Source organism: Lissotriton vulgaris, chromosome 12, assembly GCF_964263255.1.
Source record: "Lissotriton vulgaris chromosome 12, aLisVul1.2, whole genome shotgun sequence".
In the NCBI taxonomy this organism is placed as follows: Eukaryota; Metazoa; Chordata; class Amphibia; order Caudata; family Salamandridae; genus Lissotriton; species Lissotriton vulgaris.
The window spans coordinates 110,216,547-110,240,305 of NC_141700.1; the positions used below are offsets into that span (position 1 = coordinate 110,216,547).

Here is a 23,759-nt window from a genome sequence, read left to right on the forward strand (position 1 = left end):
GCCGGCAGTCAAAGCAATTTGAATTGGCTCACTGAGACATTGTCTCTGCCAGGACGGGATGCATTGTCCTCCTGCCCCCATTGATTTGCTACTTTGACTTTCGGTGGACGAGAAGGGGACTCGAGGCAGCACAAGCAGTCACAGTTGCAGATTTCTACGTTATGCAGTGCACCCTACCCTCGCTATTCACTTGTATTTTATCAAGAACGCCTGTCAGCAATACTTACCTGGGAGCCACTGGTGCATCCTGGGGATTGGAGTCTTCGACTTCTTCAGACCAGCTGAAACACATTTTTGAGATTAACTTTTGCTGAGGGGCGGAGCTGTTATCGCACCTATCAGAGTGCGGTGGGGTGCATTTTACCTGCAGAACGCTGGGACTTCCTCTTTATCAACTGCAGGCGCTGACGAAGGCCATGTTGGCCGAAATGCATTCGCCTTGTTACTGCATTAAAAGTTGCTGTCTTCTCACCCCCGCAGTGGCTTCTACTTCTTTCAGTGAGAGGAGGCGCTTGTTTCATATATATATATATATATATATATATATACAGATGACGTGGCAGCCTCTTTAAAACCTGCGAAGTTGACGTCAAAAGGCAGCTGTCCAACTCAAGTAGTACGGTCCACCCCGCTCAGCTGGCCTCTGCGAGCACACTTGTTTTGAAATTAAATGATGAAGGGTCTTGGTGTGCTGCGGATATATATTATACTGACGTTTTTTTTGTTGCTTGGGTACTTAGCAGTGAGGCAACATCATTATGGCCGTTGTGTAGCGGAGGGCATTTTGTTTTCCATTCAAACAGCTCAACTTCTGAACTAGTTTCTATTTTATTATAAAATGTGGACATTCCATGTTATTTCCTGCTGTATTGTTTGGTTGTATAACTTCATGTAATCATGTGCATTTTTTGAGGATTTTCTTTTTTAAGTGGTCGATCTACCAATAATGAGGCAAGTTTTCTGTTCTTGAAGCAGGTGTACCGTTGCTACAGATGATCATTCAATGGGTGATTTTTATGGGTATATGGCGCTGATGGACTGTTCACACTATATATTGGTATTTATATGTATCAGCTAGCGGTGCTTACTGAGGATGAAGTTAATCCCCCTACTTCCCCGAACCCAATACCCTTGGGTCGGACAGCAGACCAACAAGGCTCTAGCACACAGTGTTTCAATTAATGCCTATAATATATATTAAGTACAGTGGTAAAACGGTCAAATACGTTTCTTTTCCCTTAATGTTGTAGTCTTTTTTTTATCATTGTTTTCTGGCCATATGCCTCTTCTCTTGTATTCTAGAGCCAGCCAACACATGTTTTGTCACTGAGGGAGTACCTCATGACTTCTTCAGGGCTGTACTACTTGAAATTCCATGAAATTGTAGAAGACTGTACACTGGTTCTAATTCCAACCCAGCCGTTGCCTTTAAGGCACAAATATACCTTAAATTTGAACAGGAGTTTCTCCATTTTGTAAATAATAAAAGATCAGGTGGCCGTCAGTAATAATTGTGGTTCTCCTAACCCCAATTTGGTCACTTAAAAAGACAAATTAAAATGTCCAGCGAGTATGCTGACATGCCCGATGGCAAATTATATCCGCACTAAGGCTGTCTTGTGTCCAATATTTCTGGCCGTTAATGAGCCCAAGTCCTCGTAGCCAGAATAACGGAGAGTGTTCCTGAACCAGTATGAGTCACGTGAGTACGCAGAAAGTTATCGGCCGATAAATTTCTACGTACTAACCCGTCTCATACTGGTTGACTTGCATCATTGATGGATGTTATTTCACAGAGCCTAATCTCCCCACATAGCCACCTGTTAGCAATATGTATGTGCACGATTTGATCTTCTAAGTCAGGGAAGACCTTTGTGCTATCTTTCTTTGGAACCAGAACTAAGTTATGCTCAAGTTGATTAGTGTGAATTGTAGACCTCAGTGTTTTTCAGTATCTCGTCTAACAAGTTGCTAGGCCTGGGAGTAGTTCGCTGAGTTTTGCTATGCGGAACTCCCCGAAGTTACAAAAAAACTCTGCGAAGTTCCGCGAGTAGCGGAGTGCAGTGCAAACTGCAGTTTGTGCTGGTATTCCTGCAGCTCGGGTAGAAATTCTACCCAAGCTTCAACTTGCGCTCGCGAACTTACCGTTCGTGATCGTGAACTTACCATTCACGATCGCGAGCTACTGTTTGCGATCGCGAGCGGGGAAGAAACTCCGCTGCACATCGCGAACCGGAGTTTTCTGCACTCCGCGAGCTGCGCAGAGTGCAGAAAACTCAGCAAACTCCGCGAACGTGGCGAAGTTCACCGCTCGGGCCTACAAGTTGCATATCCAACCAAGTTCCGGATGAACAAAGTGTAAATGTGTATTAATTTCTTATGAGCACGCTATTGCCTCCTTCTCTGTAACCCAATAGTTTGGTTCCACCCACTACAACATGAAGACAGATACTTTTTCCTTCTGTTTCACTTCTAGATTTTGAAAGTCCTTAAGGTAAAGGTACTACCCATCATAATTCTGAGGTTTTATCCTCTTTTGTTTCTTAGCTGTAAAGCCCTATTGCTTGAAATGCCTTCCTTTCCCTTATAGAAGCCTTCTTTAAATTTCTTGCACCATGCAAGGTGGTCATTCTTCTTAAAAGACACATGCATGACTTGCGGTGTCTCTGAACCATGATGGGGCGCAACTTGTGCATAGTAGATGTCAATACTGAGAAACAAATGCACTTACAGCTGCTTGGTACTCTTAACCTCTCCAGAGTCCACCCTTTGGATCAGATTTTTATTCGGGAGACATTTTCCATATATATCACATTCAAAACTTAGGTAAATGATACATTGTTAAAGGCCTATTTAATAATAAACCCGTACATTACTCTGCTTCGTCTTAAACTCACCAGCATTTCTTTTATTGATATCATTCTAATTAACCTCTTTCCTGTAATGTGGGATGCTTACTGTAATCTAGCCCCTGCACTTTGTGTCCGCTTTTCCCTCAAAATTGTCACATGTATTTGACACTAAATACCTTATGTAACATTGTGCCGTCACATGCCGGTGGAGGTACTCTCCGACAGGTCTCCTGAACACCGCGGAGGCTGGCAGACTGGAAAGGACTGGTGAATGTAATGTGTTTGGCATTAGTGGCCTCTTCTGAACATACTCCGTGCAGTACGAACTTGCAGCCCTGAGGAAGTCAAAGGCATATATGCCGTGTGACGAAACGTATTTGCTGCTTTCGCTGTGTTTTTCATGAATACTTGTCCTCGTATTTACATCTGATGAACTACTAGATGATAATGGAATAAAGAAATCTTGAATCTCTCGTACTCATAAAATTTGATGATGGACATTTGAGTGCTCGGGATTTTTCCTCTGTTTTATCTTGGACCAAAAGTTCACCTTTGCTACATGTGACCCCTGGTGTGCCTTGAACTGCCAGTCGTTACCCTACAGAAGAACCTGAAATTAGAAGCAAAGCTCAAAGGCATTCACCTAACGTGATACATAATATTAAAATGCCTTGATCCTTGATGCAGTACTAAAGGCATGTTTGTCCTTTTCAACCATTGGTCTGTATATCTCATTCATATTTTTCCTCCGCCCACTACAGCAGCCCATTGGCTAACTTCACCGTGAGTGACCGCATTCTCCTCTTTCACAAGTAGCACACTTGCACACAAAGTAGTCCTTTTCAGTGCTGGACAACTTGGGCAACCTGAAGATATTTTTGCTTTAGCCATAGATAAAAGTTTTACAGAAATAGTAACAGAACAAGCATTGGCTTAGCTAAAAGGCTGGCAGCCAATGATATGGCTTTCATTTAACAATAATTATATATTTTTCTTTTTTTTTTTTAGTTGTCTCCAAAAGATTTCTCTATATTACACTTCCAAGAACCTTGGCTATTGCTTCGGCTAGATCATCTGACTCCGTTTCATATTCATAGAATGAAACAGAGACCATAGATTTTGTATCATTTGCACATTTGCAGTGATTGTATGTGTGTGTTTAAGGCAAATACTTCTAAAAGTGTCAGTGCTCGTCTGTTCTTTAGTTTTACTAATGAACTGTAAGCTTTATAATAATGAATGCAGCCATCTTCACGGTTCCTACGTGAGAGGTTATATCACTTGAGGGTGAAAGGAGTTAAGCTTCACTTCACAGGTTCAATCTGGTAGTGAAAGAGACCCATGCCTCCCAGTCCTGCAAATCTTGCACAGCCCAGTGTTGAGGCTGTGAATCTTGCACAGCCCAGTGTTGGGATTGCGACTCTTGCACAGCCCAGTGTTGGGATTGCGACTCTTGCACAGCCCAGTGTTGGGATTGCGACTCTTGCACAACCCAGTTTTGGGGCTGCGACTCTTGCACAGCCCAGTGTTGGGGTTGTGAATCTTGCACAACCCAGTTTTGGGGCTGCGACTCTTGCACAGCCCAGTGTTGGGGTTGTGAATCTTGCACAACCCAGTTTAGGGTCAGCGACTCTTGCACAGCCCAGTGTTGGGGTTGTGAATCTTGCACAACCCAGTTTAGGGTCTGCGACTCTTGCACAGCCCAGTGTTGGGGTTGTGAATCTTGCACAGCCCATTGTTGGGGCTGTGAATCCTGCACAGCCCAGTGTTGGGATTACGAATCTTGCACAGCCCAGTGTTGGGATTGCGAATCTTGCACAGCCCAGTGTTAAGATTGCGAATCTTGTATTTACCCTCAATCCACACATCACTACACGCTATTAGACCTCTTAATAGCTATTGCTTTTCATCTCATTACCTCCAATTAGAAACAGGCTACTGATGTCACTTTTGGTGCTTGGTGGAATGCGGTTTGTTTTCACCACAGACTTGACACTAATTTTGTCTCTCCCATTTCTCTGGCAATCAAACGAGATCTTCTATGGCTCCCTCTAACCAATTATTTGTCCTTGGTTGCTTCCTCGAAATCTTCTTCCCAAAATGAAGCTGATGAGGTTCAAAAACCACTGTGATCCTTCCCAATGCCTTTTACTAATTCAACTAACTATTTATTATTAATTTCAATTGTTATGCTTACAATGTTTTCTCTGTTTGCATTAATTGATTTACTTTGCCCTGTGTTTTTTCTTTCTGCTTAATATTTTATTTTGATCCCATTTAAATGAGATTTTTCATATGGTTGTAACTTATGATTGTTTCTTCATTTTCTGTCTTTGTCCTTGCTTCTTTATATTTTAATAAAGATTGTGAATCTTGCACAGCCCAGTGTTGAGGCTGTGAATCTTGCACAGCCCAGTGTTGGGATTGCGACTCTTGCACAACCCAGTTTTTGGGGCTGCGACTTTTGCACAGCCCAGTGTTGGGGCTGCGTCTCTTGCACAGCCCAGTGTTGGGGCTGCGTCTCTTGCACAGCCCAGTGTTGGGGCTGTGAATCTTGCACAGCCCAGTGTTGGGATTGTGAATCTTGCACAGCCCAGTGTTGGGATTGTGAATCTTGCACAGCCCAGTGTTGGGATTGTGAATCTTGCACAGCCCAGTGTTGGGATTGTGAATCTTGCACAGCCCAGTGTTGGGATTGTGAATCTTGCACAGCCCAGTGTTGGGATTGTGAATCTTGCACAGCCCAGTGTTGGGATTGTGAATCTTGCCCAGCCCAGTGTTGGGATTGTGAATCTTGCACAGCCCAGTGTTGGTGTTGTGAATCTTGCATAGCCCAGTGTTGGGATCGGGAATCTTGCATAGCCCAGTGTTGGGATCAGGAATCTTGTCTACAGTTTGGGGCTCTTAGGCAGTGTGGGGCTCTTTTAGTAGTTGGGCGTGTGTGGCTCTTTTAGTTTGGCAGTGTGTGTCTCTTTTAGTTTGGCAGTGTGTGGCTCTTTTAGTTTGGCAGTGTGTGGCTCTTTTTATCCCTACAACTCTTCCCATAAATCCATCCCTGCAACTTCCCCCTCTGAATGCTACAGGTTGATTGTCAGCGCTGGGACGCCCCAGGGTAGCTACGCGCTTTACAAATCTGAAATCAAATCAAATCTTTTAGTTTGGCAGTGTGGGGCTCTTTTAGTTGGGCAGTGTGGGGCTCTTTTAGTTGGGCAGTGTGGGGCTCTTTTAGTTGGGCAGTGTGGGGCTCTTTTAGTTGGGCAGTGTGGGGCTCGTTTAGTTGGGCAGTGTGGGGCTCTTTTAGTAGTTGGTCAGTGTGGGGCTCTTTTAGTAGTTGGTCAGTGTGGGGCTCTTTTAGTAGTTGGGCAGTGTGGGCCTCATTTAGTAGTTGGCAGTGTGGGGCTCTGATAGTGGGCAGTGTGGGGCACTGATGGTTGGGCGGTGTTGGGCTCTGATGGTTGGGCGGTGTTGGGCTCTGATAGTTGGGCGACGTGGGGCTCTGATAGTTGGGCGGCGTGGGGCTCTGATAGTTGGGCGGCGTGGGGCTCTGATAGTTGGGCGGCGTGGGGCTCTGATAGTTGGGCGGCGTGGGGCTCTGATAGTTGGGCGGCGTGGGGCTCTGATAGTTGGGCGGCGTGGGGCTCTGATAGTTGGGCGGCGTGGGGCTCTGATAGTTGGGCGGCGTGGGGCTCTGATAGTTGGGCGGCGTGGGGCTCTGATAGTTGGGCGGCGTGGGGCTCTGATAGTTGGGCGGCGTGGGGCTCTGATAGTTGGGTGGCGTGGGGCTCTGATAGTTGGGCGGCGTGGGGCTCTGATAGTTGGGCGGCGTGGGGCTCTGATAGTTGGGCGGCGTGGGGCTCTGATAGTTGGGCGGCGTGGGGCTTTGATAGTTGGGCGGCGTGGGGCTCTGATAGTTGGGCGGCGTGGGGCTCTGATAGTTGGGCGGCGTGGGGCTCTGACAGTTGGGCAGTGTGGGGCTCTGACAGTTGGGAAGTGTGTGGCTCTTTTAGTTGGGCGGCCTGGGTCTCTGATAGTTGGGCGGTGTGGGGCTCTGACAGTTGGGCGTTGTGGGGCTGTAATAGTTGGGCGGTGTGGGGCTCTGACAGTTGGGTGGCGTGGGGCTCTGATAGTTGGGCGGCGTGGGGCTCTGATAGTTGGGCGGCGTGGGGCTCTGATAGTTGGGCGGCGTGGGGCTCTGATAGTTGGGCGGCGTGGGGCTCTGACAGTTGGGCAGTGTGGGGCTCTGACAGTTGGGAAGTGTGTGGCTCTTTTAGTTGGGCGGCGTGGGTCTCTGATAGTTGGGCGGTGTGGGGCTCTGACAGTTGGGCGTTGTGGGGCTGTAATAGTTGGGCGGTGTGGAGCTCTGATAGTTGGGTGGCGTGGGGCTGTGATAGTTGGGCGGCGTGGGGCTCTGATAGTTGGGCGGCGTGGGGCTCTGATAGTTGGGCGGCGTGGGGCTCTGATAGTTGGGCGGCGTGGGGCTCTGATAGTTGGGCGGCGTGGGGCTTTGATAGTTGGGCGGCGTGGGGCTCTGATAGTTGGGCGGCTTGGGGCTCTGATAGTTGGGCGGCGTGGGGCTCTGATAGTTGGGCGGCGTGGGGCTCTGACAGTTGGGCAGTGTGGGGCTCTGACAGTTGGGAAGTGTGTGGCTCTTTTAGTTGGGCGGCGTGGGTCTCTGATAGTTGGGCGGTGTGGGGCTCTGACAGTTGGGCGTTGTGGGGCTGTAATAGTTGGGCGGTGTGGGGCTCTGACAGTTGGGCGTTGTGGGGCTGTAATAGTTGATCGGCGTGGGGCTCTGACAGTTGATCGGCGTGGGGCTCTGATAGTTGTGCGGCGTGGGGCTCTGATAGTTGTGCGGCGTGGGGCTCTGATGGTTGTGCGGCGTGGGGCTCTGATAGTTGTGCGGCGTGGGGCTCTGATAGTTGTGCGGCGTGGGGCTCTGATAGTTGTGCGGCGTGGGGCTCTGATAGTTTGGCGGCGTGGGGCTCTGTTGGTTGGGCGGCGTGGGGCTCTGTTGGTTGGGCGGCGTGGGGCTCTGTTGGTTGGGCGGCGTGGGGCTCTGTTGGTTGGGCGGCGTGGGGCTCTGTTGGTTGGGCGGCGTGGGGCTCTGTTGGTTGGGCGGCGTGGGGCTCTGTTGGTTGGGCGGAGTGGGGCTCTGTTGGTTGGGCGGCGTGGGGCTCTGTTGGTTTGGCGGCGTGGGGCTCTGTTGGTTGGGCGGCGTGGGGCTCTGTTGGTTGGGCGGCGTGGGGCTCTGTTGGTTGGGCAGCGTGGGGCTCTGATAGTTTGGCGGCGTGGGGCTCTGATAGTTTGGCGGCGTGGGGCTCTGATAGTTTGGCGGCGTGGGGCTCTGATAGTTTGGCGGCGTGGGGCTCTGATAGTTTGGCGGCGTGGGGCTCTGATAGTTTGGCGGCGTGGGGCTCTGATAGTTTGGCGACGTGGGGCTCTGATAGTTTGGCGGTGTGGGGCTCTGTTGGGCGGTGTTGGGCGGTAATAGTTGGGTGTTTTGGGACTCTGACAGTTGGGCGGCGTGGGGCTCTGACAGTTGGTCGGCGTGGGGCTGACAGTTGGTCGGCGTGGTGCACTGACAGTTTGGCGGCGTGGGGCTCTGACAGTTTGGCGGCGTGGGGCTCTGACAGTTTGGCGGCGTGGGGCTCTGATAGTTTGGCGGCGTGGGGCTCTGATAGTTTGGCGGCGTGGGGCTCTGATAGTTGGGCGGCGTGGGGCTCTGATGGGCGGCGTGGGGCTCTGATAGTTGGGCGGCGTGGGGCTCTGATAGTTGGGCGGCGTGGGGCTCTGATAGTTGGGCGGCGTGGGGCTCTGATAGTTGGGCGGCGTGGGGCTCTGACAGTTGGGCGGCGTGGGGCTCTGACAGTTGGGCAGTGTGGGGCTCTGACAGTTGGGAAGTGTGTGGCTCTTTTAGTTGGGCGGCGTGGGTCTCTGATAGTTGGGCGGTGTGGGGCTCTGACAGTTGGGCGTTGTGGGGCTGTAATAGTTGGGCGGTGTGGGGCTCTGTTAGTTGGGCGGTGTGGGGCTCTGTTCGGCGGTGTTGGGCGGTAATAGTTGGGTGTTGTGGAACTCTGACAGTTGGGCGGCGTGGGGCTCTGACAGTTGGTCGGCGTGGGGCTGACAGTTGGTCGGCGTGGGGCTCTGACAGTTGGTCGGCGTGGGGCTCTGACAGTTGGTCGGCGTGGGGCTCTGACAGTTGGTCGGCGTGGGGCTCTGACAGTTGGTCGGCGTGGGGCTCTGACAGTTGGTCGGCGTGGGGCTCTGACAGTTGGTCGGCGTGGGGCTCTGGCAGTTGGTCGGCGTGGGGCTCTGACAGTTGGTCGGCGTGGGGCTCTGACAGTTGGTCGGCGTGGGGCTCTGACAGTTGGTCGGCGTGGGGCTCTGACAGTTGGACGGCGTGGGGCTCTGACAGTTGGGCGGCGTGGGGCTCTGACAGTTGGGCGGCGTGGGGCTCTGATAGTTTGGCGGCGTGGGGCTCTGATAGTTTGGCGGCGTGGGGCTCTGATAGTTTGGCGGCGTGGGGTTCTGATAGTTTGGCGGCGTGGGGCTCTGATAGTTTGGCGGCGTGGGGCTCTGATAGTTTGGCGGCGTGGGGCTCTGATAGTTTGGCGGCGTGGGGCTCTGATAGTTTGGCGGCGTGGGGCTCTGATAGTTTGGCGGCGTGGGGCTCTGACAGTTTGGCGGCGTGGGGCTCTGATAGTTTGGCGGCGTGGGGCTCTGATAGTTTGGCGGCGTGGGGCTCTGATAGTTGGGCGGCGTGGGGCTCTGACAGTTGGGCGGCGTGGGGCTCTGACAGTTGGGCGGCGTGGGGCTCTGACAGTTGGGCGGCGTGGGGCTCTGACAGTTGGGCAGTGTGGGGCTCTGACAGTTGGGAAGTGTGTGGCTCTTTTAGTTGGGCGGCGTGGGTCTCTGATAGTTGGGCGGTGTGGGGCTCTGACAGTTGGGCGTTGTGGGGCTGTAATAGTTGGGCGGTGTGGGGCTCTGACAGTTGGGCGTTGTGGGGCTGTAATAGTTGATCGGCGTGGGGCTCTGACAGTTGATCGGCGTGGGGCTCTGATAGTTGATCGGCGTGGGGCTCTGACAGTTGATCGGCGTGGGGCTCTGACAGTTGATCGGCGTGGGGCTCTGACAGTTGATCGGCGTGGGGCTCTGACAGTTGATCGGCGTGGGGCTCTGACAGTTGATCGGCGTGGGGCTCTGGCAGTTGGGCGGCGTGGGGCTCTGATAGTTGGGCGGCGTGGGGCTCTGACAGTTGGTCGGCGTGGGGCTCTGACAGTTGATCGGCGTGGGGCTCTGACAGTTGATCGGCGTGGGGCTCTGACAGTTGGTCGGCGTGGGGCTCTGACAGTTGGTCGGCGTGGGGCTCTGACAGTTGGTCGGCGTGGGGCTCTGACAGTTGGTCGGCGTGGGGCTCTGACAGTTGGTCGGCGTGGGGCTCTGACAGTTGGTCGGCGTGGGGCTCTGACAGTTGGTCGGCTTGGGGCTCTGACAGTTGGTCGGCTTGGGGCTCTGACAGTTGGTCGGCGTGGGGCTCTGACAGTTGGTCGGCGTGGGGCTCTGACAGTTGGTCGGCGTGGGGCTCTGACAGTTGGTCGGCGTGGGGCTCTGACAGTTGATCGGCGTGGGGCTCTGACAGTTGATCGGCGTGGGGCTCTGACAGTTGATCGGCGTGGGGCTCTGACAGTTGATCGGCGTGGGGCTCTGACAGTTGATCGGCGTGGGGCTCTGACAGTTGATCGGCGTGGGGCTCTGACAGTTGATCGGCGTGGGGCTCTGGCAGTTGGGCGGCGTGGGGCTCTGATAGTTGGGCGGCGTGGGGCACTGGCAGTTGGGCGGCGTGGGGCTCTGGCAGTTGGGCGGCGTGGGGCTCTGACAGTTGGTCGGCGTGGGGCTCTGACAGTTGGTCGGCGTGGGGCTCTGACAGTTGGTCGGCGTGGGGCTCTGACAGTTGGTCGGCGTGGGGCTCTGACAGTTGGTCGGCGTGGGGCTCTGACAGTTGGTCGGCGTGGGGCTCTGACAGTTGGTCGGCGTGGGGCTCTGACAGTTGGTCGGCGTGGGGCTCTGACAGTTGGTCGGCGTGGGGCTCTGACAGTTGGTCGGCGTGGGGCTCTGACAGTTGGTCGGCGTGGGGCTCTGACAGTTGATCGGCGTGGGGCTCTGGCAGTTGATCGGCGTGGGGCTCTGACAGTTGATCGGCGTGGGGCTCTGACAGTTGATCGGCGTGGGGCTCTGACAGTTGATCGGCGTGGGGCTCTGACAGTTGATCGGCGTGGGGCTCTGACAGTTGATCGGCGTGGGGCTCTGACAGTTGATCGGCGTGGGGCTCTGGCAGTTGGGCGGCGTGGGGCTCTGATAGTTGGGCGGCGTGGGGCTCTGACAGTTGGTCGGCGTGGGGCTCTGACAGTTGGTCGGCGTGGGGCTCTGACAGTTGGTCGGCGTGGGGCTCTGACAGTTGGTCGGCGTGGGGCTCTGACAGTTGGTCGGCGTGGGGCTCTGACAGTTGGTCGGCGTGGGGCTCTGACAGTTGATCGGCGTGGGGCTCTGACAGTTGATCGGCGTGGGGCTCTGACAGTTGATCGGCGTGGGGCTCTGACAGTTGATCGGCGTGGGGCTCTGGCAGTTGATCGGCGTGGGGCTCTGGCAGTTGGGCGGCGTGGGGCTCTGATAGTTGGGCGGCGTGGGGCTCTGATAGTTGGGCGGCGTGGGGCTCTGGCAGTTGGGCGGCGTGGGGCTCTGACAGTTGGTCGGCGTGGGGCTCTGACAGTTGGTCGGCGTGGGGCTCTGACAGTTGGTCGGCGTGGGGCTCTGACAGTTGGTCGGCGTGGGGCTCTGACAGTTGGTCGGCGTGGGGCTCTGGCAGTTGGTCGGCGTGGGGCTCTGGCAGTTGGGCAGTGTTGGGCTCTGTTAGTTGGGCAGTGTTGGGCTCTGACAGTTGGACAGCGTGGGGTATGATAGTTGGGTAGTGTGGGGCTGGCAAAAGATCCCAGGCCACTCGTGTGCTGTTTGTGCCCTGCAGCCCGCATAGCTTCTAGGCGCTTGAGCTTCAGAGCTCCACAGTGCGGCCGTGGGCGTGCTGTGCCCGTTCTCACCACACGAGGTCCACAGCCCTCCGGTCGAAGGCGCCCTCCACCCGTCCATATGATCTGCTCACCAGCTGCAGCCAAAATAATAAAATGCTGATGTCACCTCCTCCCCCAGCAGCCCGCAGCAGCCCTCCCGGCCCCCAGCAGCCTGCTGCTCTGCTCACTCACCCTGCAGGGCACCGGACCCGCGGCTCCTCTCCTCTCCCTGCCCACCACCACCACCACCACCTCCGAGGGACCCACGGATCGGTCCACCCCGCGCCCTCCAGGACAGCCCAGCCGCAGCTCACGCCAAGGTAAGCCCCGGGGATCAACTCGGCCAGTTATGTGCCCCCCTCTGCCCCCTCCCCGCAGTGAGGTAAGTCACTGCAGACAGCCTCGTGGAGACGTAACGCCCCCCCCCCCCCCTCCCAGAGGGACTCCTAGTGAGTGAGATAACCTTCCATGCCCCCTGCTCTTTAACACCGACACACACCACCCACCTCCCTCTCTCACACACTCGTTCTCCCTTAGACTGCCCGGAACGTAAGGCCGCCCCAGACATGTCCAAGGGACTAAAGGTCCCCGTAGACTGACATACTCCCTTCCCTGCTAAAACCTCCCCTGCACACAACTCACAAGAAGGTATTCCCCACCTCAACACACAACTCGCAGGGAAGTAAGTTTTCAGTCGAAAATCTCTGGGAGGTAAGCCTCGACAGTCAGTCTGAAAGTGTGCCATCCAGACCACGCACGGGGGGCTGACTCTCCCATACACAGACTTACAACGAAGTAACCTCTACCCGAAGTAACCTCTACCCCCAGCTGGGGGAGGTTGGTTCCCAATGCAGTATCTATCAGACTCCGACAGCTTGGCACAACCTCCGCCGGGTCACTCCGAGCCAGCTGGGCTCCTCGCACGTAGACTCACACTGACCATCAGAGGCGCAACTAGAGCCAAATTTCGGGGGGGGCTAAGAAAAAATTTCGGGGGGGCTGAACCTTTAATGAGTAGACAGAGTGGAGCTGCAGGGCCTCTAACAAGGTGTGAAACAACAGCAAGGACTAATTAACATTCAAATGGTCTTTTAAAGACCTGTGAAACGTTCGGGTGTGGCTATGTGTGTGCCCGGGATCTGTCCCCCCCCCCCCAAGCGCCTTGAGACCCTCCGGGTGAGTAGTGTGCTATACAAATTTCTTGATTGATTGATTGATTGGTCTCATCCCGGGCTTCCACACACGACGGGGAAGGGGGGGGGGGGTCTGAAGCCCGGTGAGTCCAATGGGTGTTGCGCGCCTGCTGACCATAAAGGTGCACCCCCCCATAGACAGACTGTCGATGTGGGGAACCACCCGGACCCCCACGCACCGCTTACAGGGAGGCCTCCAGGGTGTCTCTCTCAAGGTAGGTGCCCATGGACTGAATGGGGGATCTCTTTGAAGAAACTTAGAATAAGGTACACCCTCATCCACACCGCGCCTCACAGGGAGGGAACGTTGCTAAAGACTGTCGTACAGAGAACAAAGTCCTCCGACTCGCCACTCCTCCAATACATACTACTCACAGGCACCGCTGATGGATAAACACCTGACTTCAGCCCTCCCTACAGTGGGATGCTTGGCGTACATCACCAGCGTGTGAGTCACAGTATCTGGGCCTGGCTCCACTACCTGCGTATATCTACCTCACCACACCGGCCTCAGTTCCAGGGTCGGTCTACTTCACCTTACCAGATTAGAGCTTCTCCAACACAGCCTTACCTTTGTTTCAAACCACTCCTGGCTTTCCAATCAACCAGTCTAAACGCTTCACAAGTAACAGTAGCCGACATACAGAAAGGTCCCCCATGCATCGCCCCTGACAAAAAATGTTTGCACCAAGTCATGCCCTGAGCAGACCCTGTAATTGACATGGGTTGAAACACGTCGACAATTCTGTCAGGAAAAATTGACACCGAAATTACCCAGACGTCCGATAATTGTTGCCTCTCAATCCAACCCAACCGAGAGTTACTGATAGAGGCCTGGAAAATGTTATTTGGCCCATAGCATGACACTGGACATTTGTAGTGGGAAATGGAGACTTTCTGATGAAAATATCTACACCATATCCCCACTTTTACCTTCTCAAAACTGGGACGTGTGCATCTAATTTCCCTTATAAACCTGAATTAATGGAAATGACAGCTACTACATATGATTCTTGCGTCGTACAAAGAACTTTTAATATTTGCTTCTTTTAATATTAACCTACAATTTTTTACTCGCTTCATAATCACTGGTCGGAGGACTTGATATATATATTTTTTTTTTTATGAAGAATATATACACTGTCTTATTACTTTGTTTGCACGTGCTCCCTGAACTGATGCTTGCACAATTAAGATGAATAATATTGGGATTTTTTTTGTCACTCTTTACAACATATTCAAGTGTTTTGTTTGTATGAAATGAGTTTTAAGTTTAGCGTAAGAAGCATTAATGTTATTTGTTTACTTGTGGTACGCCCCTTTTTGGTTGTACAAGCACCCAATCTCTTTTCTTTCATTCGTTTAGCGCATAGAAGCAGTGGCTGGTGTCCTAAACCAGGATTCCGCTTCCGGTACCGAGTCTAACCCTCAGCGCTCGTGTCAGGCTCTCGCTGCCTCGCATACAGCCCCAGTATCTAGCACCACGCGGCTAGTAGTTGCTTCTAGCGCAGAGTGCCGGGGCCTGGGTTTTCGCAGCAGTGACTAACAGTTTCATGATCTAACACACAACACCCCGGCTACCACTCAGAACCAGAGAGTAGCTCACAGTATCTCGGCTTAGCCTACCATATCAAGGCAGCCTTTGCAATATCAGAGTCCAACTCCTAGTAACAGAGGTTGGAACTAATGCTAGAGCGCGCAGTTTCCCCCCGGTCACCCGAGTTACCAATTCTTTTACACGCACTGGGCCCTTGGCGTGGAAATACTTTTTATCATCACACTAATTTGTTTGGGTGATCCGGGTGAGGATTTCTCCTCCTGCGCGCTGCTAAGAGTAATAAAGTTTGGATTTACCTCTGCTTACCATGCACCCGACTTACCACAGGCACAATTCTTCTGACGGACCTGGAGCTATTAGGGAAAATAGTAGACAGGCCTAACATCCAATACACTTAAAATCAGTAATATACTTTCCACAATTTGTATAATGACCACAGACACCTGATGAAGTCAAAGAAACTTTATATAAAAATTCAAAGAGAAGATGCCAAGATAATAAGCGATACACAGAGTAATATATCAAACATTAAAATCAACACTAATAGGTAACTTTGCACCAAAAATAAGACCATTAGGATATATGGGAAACTAAAGGTAAAAGTTTAGAACAAAAACTAGTCACTGCAATTTTATACTAGAACGTAGGATTGGGGATGAGACCTAGAACATGTACTTAACCTAAGTATTTAAGCTATTCTGCTAAGTTCACTGCAAACCACTAAAGGAAAGGGGGAAAACGGGAACATGCTATAGTTTTATAAAATCAATGAGTTTCTAAAGGACGGGGGGAGAGAAGGAACCAACTAAAATTCAGACACATATAATTGCAATGGCAATAGAGCAATAACACAGGTAAGAATGCTTTTACCAGATCAGATAAAAGAGAGAGAGAGAGAGAGAGACGTAAACCCACAATCTATATTTACCTAGATCAGATTGAAGACCAACCCTGGCCACGGGTCAGTTGGGAAGACGGGGACAGGGACCCTCAGAAAAGGAATGCCAGAATGCGAGCAGGTACAGCTCACGGACAGTAAGGACAGGATACCCCTCAGGTTTCAGGTCAAGGACTGGGCCTCCCAGGGTACGACCAACACCCACAGCTTCGGACAGCAACGCCTGCGTTACCCCCTCCTGCAGGTAATCCGCCAGAAACCCCGATTGGATTTTCGAATTCCCCAGCAAAGTGCTTCGCCAGCACTTAGGATTTTCCACCCCTTAGGGGATTGTGGAAAGTATGGACAAAGTGCTCCGCAGCACTTTCAGAATGAGCACCTATTTAGATCGTAGGGTCAGTGACAGGTCTGCTACTCGGACAAGTCGGACAATTTTCCTAAGCTAAACTAGGGTAATTATACTATTTTGGGGACCCTTAGACCACCCACTAATGTTGCAAGTGACAGTTTCCCACATTGTGATTGGTCAGGAGAGGTGGTGCGGTCATTACCACCTCCTAGAATTCAGTTTTCTCATGTTTAATATTCAATTTTTCACACCCGCCCCCCGGGTTCACGTTCCCATGCATAGAATACAGCAGTACAGGATAGTTCACAATATGTAGCAACAGTATTGCTTTTTCCAAGGTAAGACTCCGTATTCCCAGCGATGTTCCCAGGCGCATTGTGCTTCAGGAGCCAGCTGGCTAGATTTAGCTTCTGCGCGGTTGGAACTTTCTCCGGTCATGTGACGGTGCCCAGCAGAGCTTCAAGTATGGCTCCGCTCAAGATTGCCCCAGCCCACAAAGACGCGGTACATGAAAAGTAAGCGAAAACAAATTAAAATCATACATAAAGATGATCGCACTGTATACCAAGCTAAAACTTAACCAACCCTTACTTTATAATGACTATAGCATTAAGGATTAGTGCGAAAAGATAGATAGGCTAAAGCTGCTGCAGTAAGCAGAGAGCGTGGTGAGAGACAAGCAGCCATATTTAGCATCAATGCGCATGAGCACAGAATCCCTCCAGAATGCGAGTGCGTCACATCACATGGGTATGACCGACGCATGCGCAGACTGAATTTCGGCAAAGCAGCCATTTTCAGTGCAAGCTTCGTTTTAGTACGAAGAGACAAACAAGCAAGCATCCTGGGGACACCCGCGTGTTGGGAAAACGCTTTGTAAATGACGAATAACGAGGTTAATATTATTATGCAGTTTAGACAAGGGTTTTGCATACGAGCAAGGCGTTTTACGGGCAAATCCTTGCTCCATCAATCCCCTCTTTGATGATATTTACTATCATCACTACATGAAGGAAACAGATGCCAACTTTTCTCATTCATCCACATCACTCATCCGAATTTCAACAAATTTGTCGTTCAGTTTTCTTGCAGCTTCTCTATGAGAGTGGTCATTTTTCGCCTTTTTGTAAATTGCACTCTTCAACTCTTCTAATTCTAAATCATCAATATTTCTCTTCACCCCCCTCGGATTTACTGTATATTTCCTTTTACACTTTTGACATTTGCAGCAGATAAAAATGATCAATACAATCACACCTATTATAACTATTGGCATCAGTATTTTCCACAAAATATTTCTACCTAAGTTAGTAAACCAATTACCTATAGAGGAGAGACCTCCAGTCAGTCTCGTCCAGGCACTGTCAACCTCCAATGGTTTGAGTTCCTTTTCCAAATTAGTTATGTTCTTCACATATTGTTTTAATTCGATACTTTTATCAGGAATGTAGGTGCAACAATGTTGCGCTTTCAGCATTCTACAGACTCCGCCCTCTTTTGCTAATAGGGTGTCAAGGGCAAGACGGTTTTGTAAAACCATTGATCTGATCGCAACCATTTCAGTATTGACCAGCAGGAAACCAGCAGCAGTGTCCGTTGATAACCGGTCCACTACTGTAGACAGTTTGCAGATTCTATGGGTGTTCAGAACTACCCCCATTCCAGGTATCAGTGCACTAAAAATATCACCTATAATTTCACCTACACTTTCGCGCCTACTACGCACTAAGCCATTAGTTTCATCATCGCTTCCAGCTGCGTTATTCACATGGTATATTTTCGGGAAAACAATGCCAAAGTAGCAGCTTCCATACCAGTGATCCGGCAATTTGAAATAAGCCTTGTTCCCACATATATAATATATTCCGGGGAACACAGGTTCTGACCCATTTTTGAAACCCCAACCTCCAATTACTTTATAATTATGTTCACACTCGCTGGAACCGATGAATACATTGTTATAGTACTCTGTCTTTTCCCTATGGATACAAAGTTTCCCCTTTCTTTCAAAATCCAGCAACAAGGCAGGACTGGCTTCGCCTTCTGAGGTGTTATCCATGTGCTCAGCCCACCTAGGGATTCTATCCTTCTCGTCATTTGCCTTCTTCTGAAACTTTTCTCTCCTTCTGTCTGCCATCTTTATAAACATCTTTTCCTGCTCTTGCAGTGAACAGGTCAGATTGTCTTCTCTTGCTTGATCTAAGTCTATGTTACCTATAGTCAGGAAATATTCTCCCATATAGCGGGTCACGTCACTTGTAGTATGTACACGGTTCAAATGTCCTCTAACAGGAAGTTCAGAAAATACTACGTCATCGTTTGAATAATAGTACTGTAAGGTGCTTCTATAGAACAAGCTAGCTAATATACTACAGGAGATTCCATAGGTCAAAGGTAGATGGTGGTATGTCACGCCTTCAGCCACTGAGGTTGGTAGCTTCATGCAGACATAACAGTCCTCTATTTCCATGGCTTCTACATAATGCACTAACAAGTTAGCAAAAACATTTAGATGCGTCCTGTTCTTCATTTTGTGAAAATGTAGTCCATCCTCATCTGGTGCTTCTAAATTAGGTCGTGTGTGTGTCAGTCCTACTCTTTTGTCGCGTCTTTCTAGTCTTCGTGGTGTTTCTGCAGTCTGTACAACCCTTACATCTACTGCTTCAGGTTCAGTAGGGGACAAGTTTGGATCTCTACTTATCATAAAGGGTAGAAAAACTGTTAGTCCTATCCACATTACTATTAGCATAGCTACACTACACAAGCATATCTTACAACAGGTTTTGAGACACCCACACCGGGATCTCCCAGAGACACTCGGATCAGACATTTTTAGCTTACAGGTGGCTTTTGCTACCCCTCTTCGTTCCTTTGTACCAAAGGCTCACTTCAGGGGTTCTCTTACGGAGGGTCTTCGTCCGAACTCCGATCAGCAATAGACTCGTTGTCACTGTTGCCACTGTGGTGAGGCTCGTCAATCTCCTCCAACACAAAGTACGTCCACTCAGGGCTCCGATACAGTCGGTTCTGTTTCTTTATTCTGTTGCTCTTTCTCAGCGATTTGCCTTGGGCTGCATTCCTTTCACTTTGAGCCCTTTTTCGGTCTTTATCGTTTTCTTCGACTGTCTTTAGTCTGAGCCTTAGTCTCTTGACGTATCGGGGTGCACTTCTTCCTCCGTGCCTCCCAGTGGTTGAGGAGACTTCGCCTTCCTCGTGCACTCTTTTCACTTTTTGATGTGGCACTTCTGTTTCCCTGCCTGTCTGACTAGTTCCAGGTCTTTCGTCTATTTCTTCTGCCTGGTCCCTATTCTGTCCCTGCTCAGATTCAAATCGCACTTTCTTTTTATTTCTGGTTACTGTTGTTTCCGTTGTCTGAGCACTTTGATCTAGTTCTATCTGTTCCTGTTCATGCTCTTCGATCTCTTCGTTTTCTTCTGCATGAACGACAGCTCTAACTTCTAACTGTCCCTTTCTCGGCTCCGGAGTTTCAGGAGGAGTCTCGAGATCTTGATCTGACCCTACTTGGCCTATGTCCTGATCAGGTGTGTTGTGGCTTTCGTTGACCTGACCTGCTTCTTCTATTTCTGACTCACCTGGGCTATCCCACTCACTGTCTAAGTAGGAATATTTCCTGGTTCGTATTGGGTCATGAACTGGTTCGTCGGCGGGATACCATTCAACGTCTCGACTTGTGCTCGGCAGTTCGATGTCAGCTAGTTCCGGACCTTCCTCCTCGGAAGTCTCTTCAGCTGTGCTGCCTTCAGCTCCAGTCGCGTTTTCTCCAGATACCCGCTTTGTGTGGCTGGCGTGGATCCACTTCGGTACACCAGCGCACTTCACAGCAGTGGTAGTGACGAGGATCACTTGTCGTCGCTTTCCCCACCTTGGCTTCAGGCAACTGCTCCGGGTGTGTTTCTTTAACACCACCCAGTCTCCTGGCTGCAGATTGTGTGCTGGAGTCTTTGGCCACTCGTCTTCTGTCTCTCCAATCTGCTGAGAGAGAGAACGCACTTGGTCACCCAGCTGCTTGCAGTATTCTAGCACCATATCATCAGAAATGCTTAGCAGTTTGTTTCCGGGTACCCATGCCTGGCGCATCACTCTTCCCATCAACACTTCATGGGGACTTAGGCCAGTCTTTCGATTCGGGATACTTCTCAAACTCATCAGCACCAGGGGTAAAGCTTCTATCCAGTTCATTTTTGTGGAATCACACATTTTTCCCAGTCTGGACTTCAGAGTGCCATTTATTTGTTCCACTACCCCAGAAGCCTCTGGGTGGTAGGCACAGTGCAATCTTTGCTTCATTTTGAATGCTCTACAGAGTTCCAATAGGACATCGTTGGCAAAATGCCCACCTTGGTCCGTTTCGATCGTCTCTGGGATCCCATACCTAGGTATCAACTCCCTGAGCAATAATTTGGCTGTGGTGATAGCGTCATTTTTCTTAGCTGGATATGCTTCCACCCACCTGGAGAATAGACATACTACGATTAAGACATATCTATATCCTTTGCATCTGGGCATGGTTATGAAGTCTGCCTGCATTCTAACGAAGGGACCTACTGCCTTTCCAATAGTACTCTGTTTCACTACAGTCTTCTTTCCTGCATTGAATTGCTGACACACTAGGCACCTCTGGCAAAGCCTTTCCGCCTGGTCCCTGAACTTTGAATTACAGAACACTTGTTCAAACACCCGACACATCGCGTCTCTTCCCATATGTGTTGGCTCATGTATCATTCTGACCATGGGGTCGATCAAGCTATCAGGCAGTACAGGCACCCCAGCCGGATTTACCACCACACCATCTTCTCGCAATTCGCATTCCTTTGCGGCCCACCTGCCTTTTTCTTGCCTGTCTGTTGCTTGTTGTATCTCCTTTAATTCTTCCCACGTTGACACATTATCAAACAACATAAGTTGGCAGCTGGTTCCATCCCACCGGGCAATTTGTAGGGACATCTGGTGTCGGGCACAAAACTGTGCAATTTGGTCAGCGTACCTATTACCGGCAGTCACATCATCATTTCCAGATCTGTGAGCCGCACACTTGACCACAGCCAATTCTTTGGGTAATTGGATAGCTTCCAGTAAGTCATGCACTACTTTTCCATTTCGGATAGGTGTGCCAGAGGAAGTCATGAATTCTCTTTGTAACCACAATTGGCCGAAGTCATGAACAACCCCGAAACAGTACTGACTGTCTGTGTAAACAGTAATTCTTTTGTTTTTTCCCCTCTTACATGCTCGAGTTAACGCGATGAGCTCTGCCACTTGTGCAGATTTCACCTCGCGCATGTAAGATGCCTCGACGACTCCTGTCAGTGTAACCACAGCATAGGCAGCACTCAGACTCCCACTCTCATGTCTCAAACACGAGCCATCCACAAACATTGTTTTATCCCCGTCACGTAGTGCTATTTCACGAATGTCTGGACGGGGCTTGGTGCTATATTCAGTCAGATCGATGCAATTATGTTCCCCGTCCTCATCAGATTCTGCATCCAGAGGAACAGGTAACAGTGTCGCAGGATTTAGGACATTGCACCGGGAAATAGTTACATTTTCAGCACCAATCAAAATTCTCTCATACTTAGTCAGCCGACTAGGTGTGAGGTACTGGGTCTTAGTTCTAGTCAGTAGGATGACAACAGAATGAGGAACATAGACAGTGACGGGATGTCCCATGACAATGCTCTCACTCTGTTCCAGACTGACGCAAGTAGCAGCAACGGCTTTCAAGCATCCAGGCAATCCAGCGGCCACTGGATCTAGGGTGGCCGAAAAGTAGGCTACTGGTCGTCTGACTGATCCGTGCTCCTGGGTCAGGACTGAAAGAGCACAATTTTCTTTGGTGTCACAGAACAGTTCAAAGGGTTTAGTGTACTCAGGCATACCCAATGCAGGTGCGGTACATAGACAGTTTCTCAGAGTTACCCAAGCATTCATGCTCTCACTGTCCCAGTGGACGGGGTCTTCCACTCCTTTCTTTGTCATATTTATCAGGGGTCGGGCTAGAGCCGCAAATCCTACAATCCATTGCCTGCAGTAACCCACAACTCCCAAGAACATTCTCACCTCTTTCTGGGTTGTGGGCAGTTCCATTGCTTTAATTATTTTGATCCTTTCGGTAGTGACCTTCCTGATTCCTTTTTCTATCTGGTGCCCCAGATATTTTACTGAGTTTTTACAGAATTGTAATTTGTCAGGCGATACTTTATGTCCTCCTTTTCCTAGGTGATTCAGCAAGGCAATTGTGTCAGTGACACAGTCAGACTGGGTTTTAGATGCCACTAACAGGTCATCTATGTACTGCACCAAAACAGACTCTCTCGGCAGCACTAGGGATTCAAGGCACTTTTTCAGTATCTGGTTGAAAATCGATGGACTTTCGGTGTACCCCTGGGGGACACGATTCCAGACATAGATATGACTGTCAAATTCAAAACTGAAAAGGAATTTGCTTTCTGGATGCAATGGGATGGAAAAGAATGCGTGGCACAGATCGATGACAGTGAACCATTCTGCGTTCCAGGGAATCTGGTAGAGTATCACTGCAGGGTTGGGTACAATAGGACAGCAAGGCACAACAATTTGGTTTACCTTGCGCAAATCTTGCACCACTCGGTACTTCCCACTAGGCTTTTTGATCCCAATGATAGGCGAATTACAAGGGCTGCTCAACACTTCTTCTATTATTTCTGCTTCTAGCAGCCTCGTGATTTCAGTCGCTACTCCTGCCTTCACTTCTGCACTCATTTTGTACTGTCTGGTTTTGGGGTATACAGCATTTGTTTTTATTGCTATTTTAACTGGGTCCACATTTGCCATCAGGCCTACATCTTTTCCCGTGAAATCCCACACTTCTGGTACTACTCTTAGCTGGAGTTCCTCAGGTAAATCCTCAATTGTCAAAGGCTTGATATCAGCATCTTGTCTGACTAACATCAGTTTATACAGGCCATCTTCATCGGGGGTCTGAATTTCGACGCCATTTGGTGTGCAGAAAATGGTACAACGCATCTTGCACAACAAATCACGTCCCAGTAGATTTACAGGACTGGAATCACAGACCACAAATCTGTGCATCTCCTTGAAATTTCCTATGGAAATCTCCATTGGTTCAGTTACAGGGGTACTTATTATCTGATTTGAGACGCCCACTACTTGGATTGCTTCTCCCGAGAGGGGTAGGTTAGGAACATCCACTGTTCTTACAGTAGATCTGGTAGCACCAGTGTCCAACAGAAAGGTGACGTCTTTGCCTTCAACCTTTCCTTCAATGTATGGTCCAGTCTGGTCTACCGGTAAGGAGGCGCCAAGCACGCACTCCTCATCCTCCCCTCTCAGGCCCCGTCAATCTTGATCTTCACAAAGGAAGGTATCATTTAGCAAGTACTGTGGAATGACTGCATTTCTTTCACTCTCAACCTCCCATACTTCCGCCCTCTCATTCTGCTGACCCTGACTCTTAAAATTCTGTCTAGGAGCGCGAGGTACTGGAGGTAATTTTACCTGTTGCTGGGTTTTTCTTGTCCCCTCTTTCGGCACCTGTGGATTTAAACCATTTACAGGGGCATTACCGGCCTGTAGGTGTGGACACTCGTCTCTCCAATGCCCCATCTGGCCGCACCCATGGCACGGAAACTTTTTCATGGCCTCTTCACGACTCATTTTAGGTCTGGGCTTTCCTCCCCCCCCCAGAATTGGTATTCGGAACATTATTATCAGAAGTCATTTTACTTAACTGTTTTTCTTGCTGTTCAGCTAATTTCACCTGTGCCCACATCACTTTCTCCTTGAGGGCTTTCTTTTTATTTTCGATCTCATCTTCGCAGTATTTT

At 50.3% G+C, this 23,759-nt stretch overlaps 1 protein-coding gene across 1 annotated transcript in view; it reads left to right on the forward strand.

Moving 5' to 3' along the window:
* Positions 1 to 12,063: 12,063 nt before the first annotated feature.
* TMOD4 (tropomodulin 4) overlaps positions 12,064 to 23,759 on the forward strand; it is a 125,188-nt gene continuing 113,492 nt past the window's right edge. The window contains exon 1 of the mRNA XM_086947427.1: positions 12,064 to 12,234. The gene's annotated coding sequence lies outside the window, so the exon portion shown is untranslated. The remainder of the gene's footprint in view (positions 12,235 to 23,759) is intronic.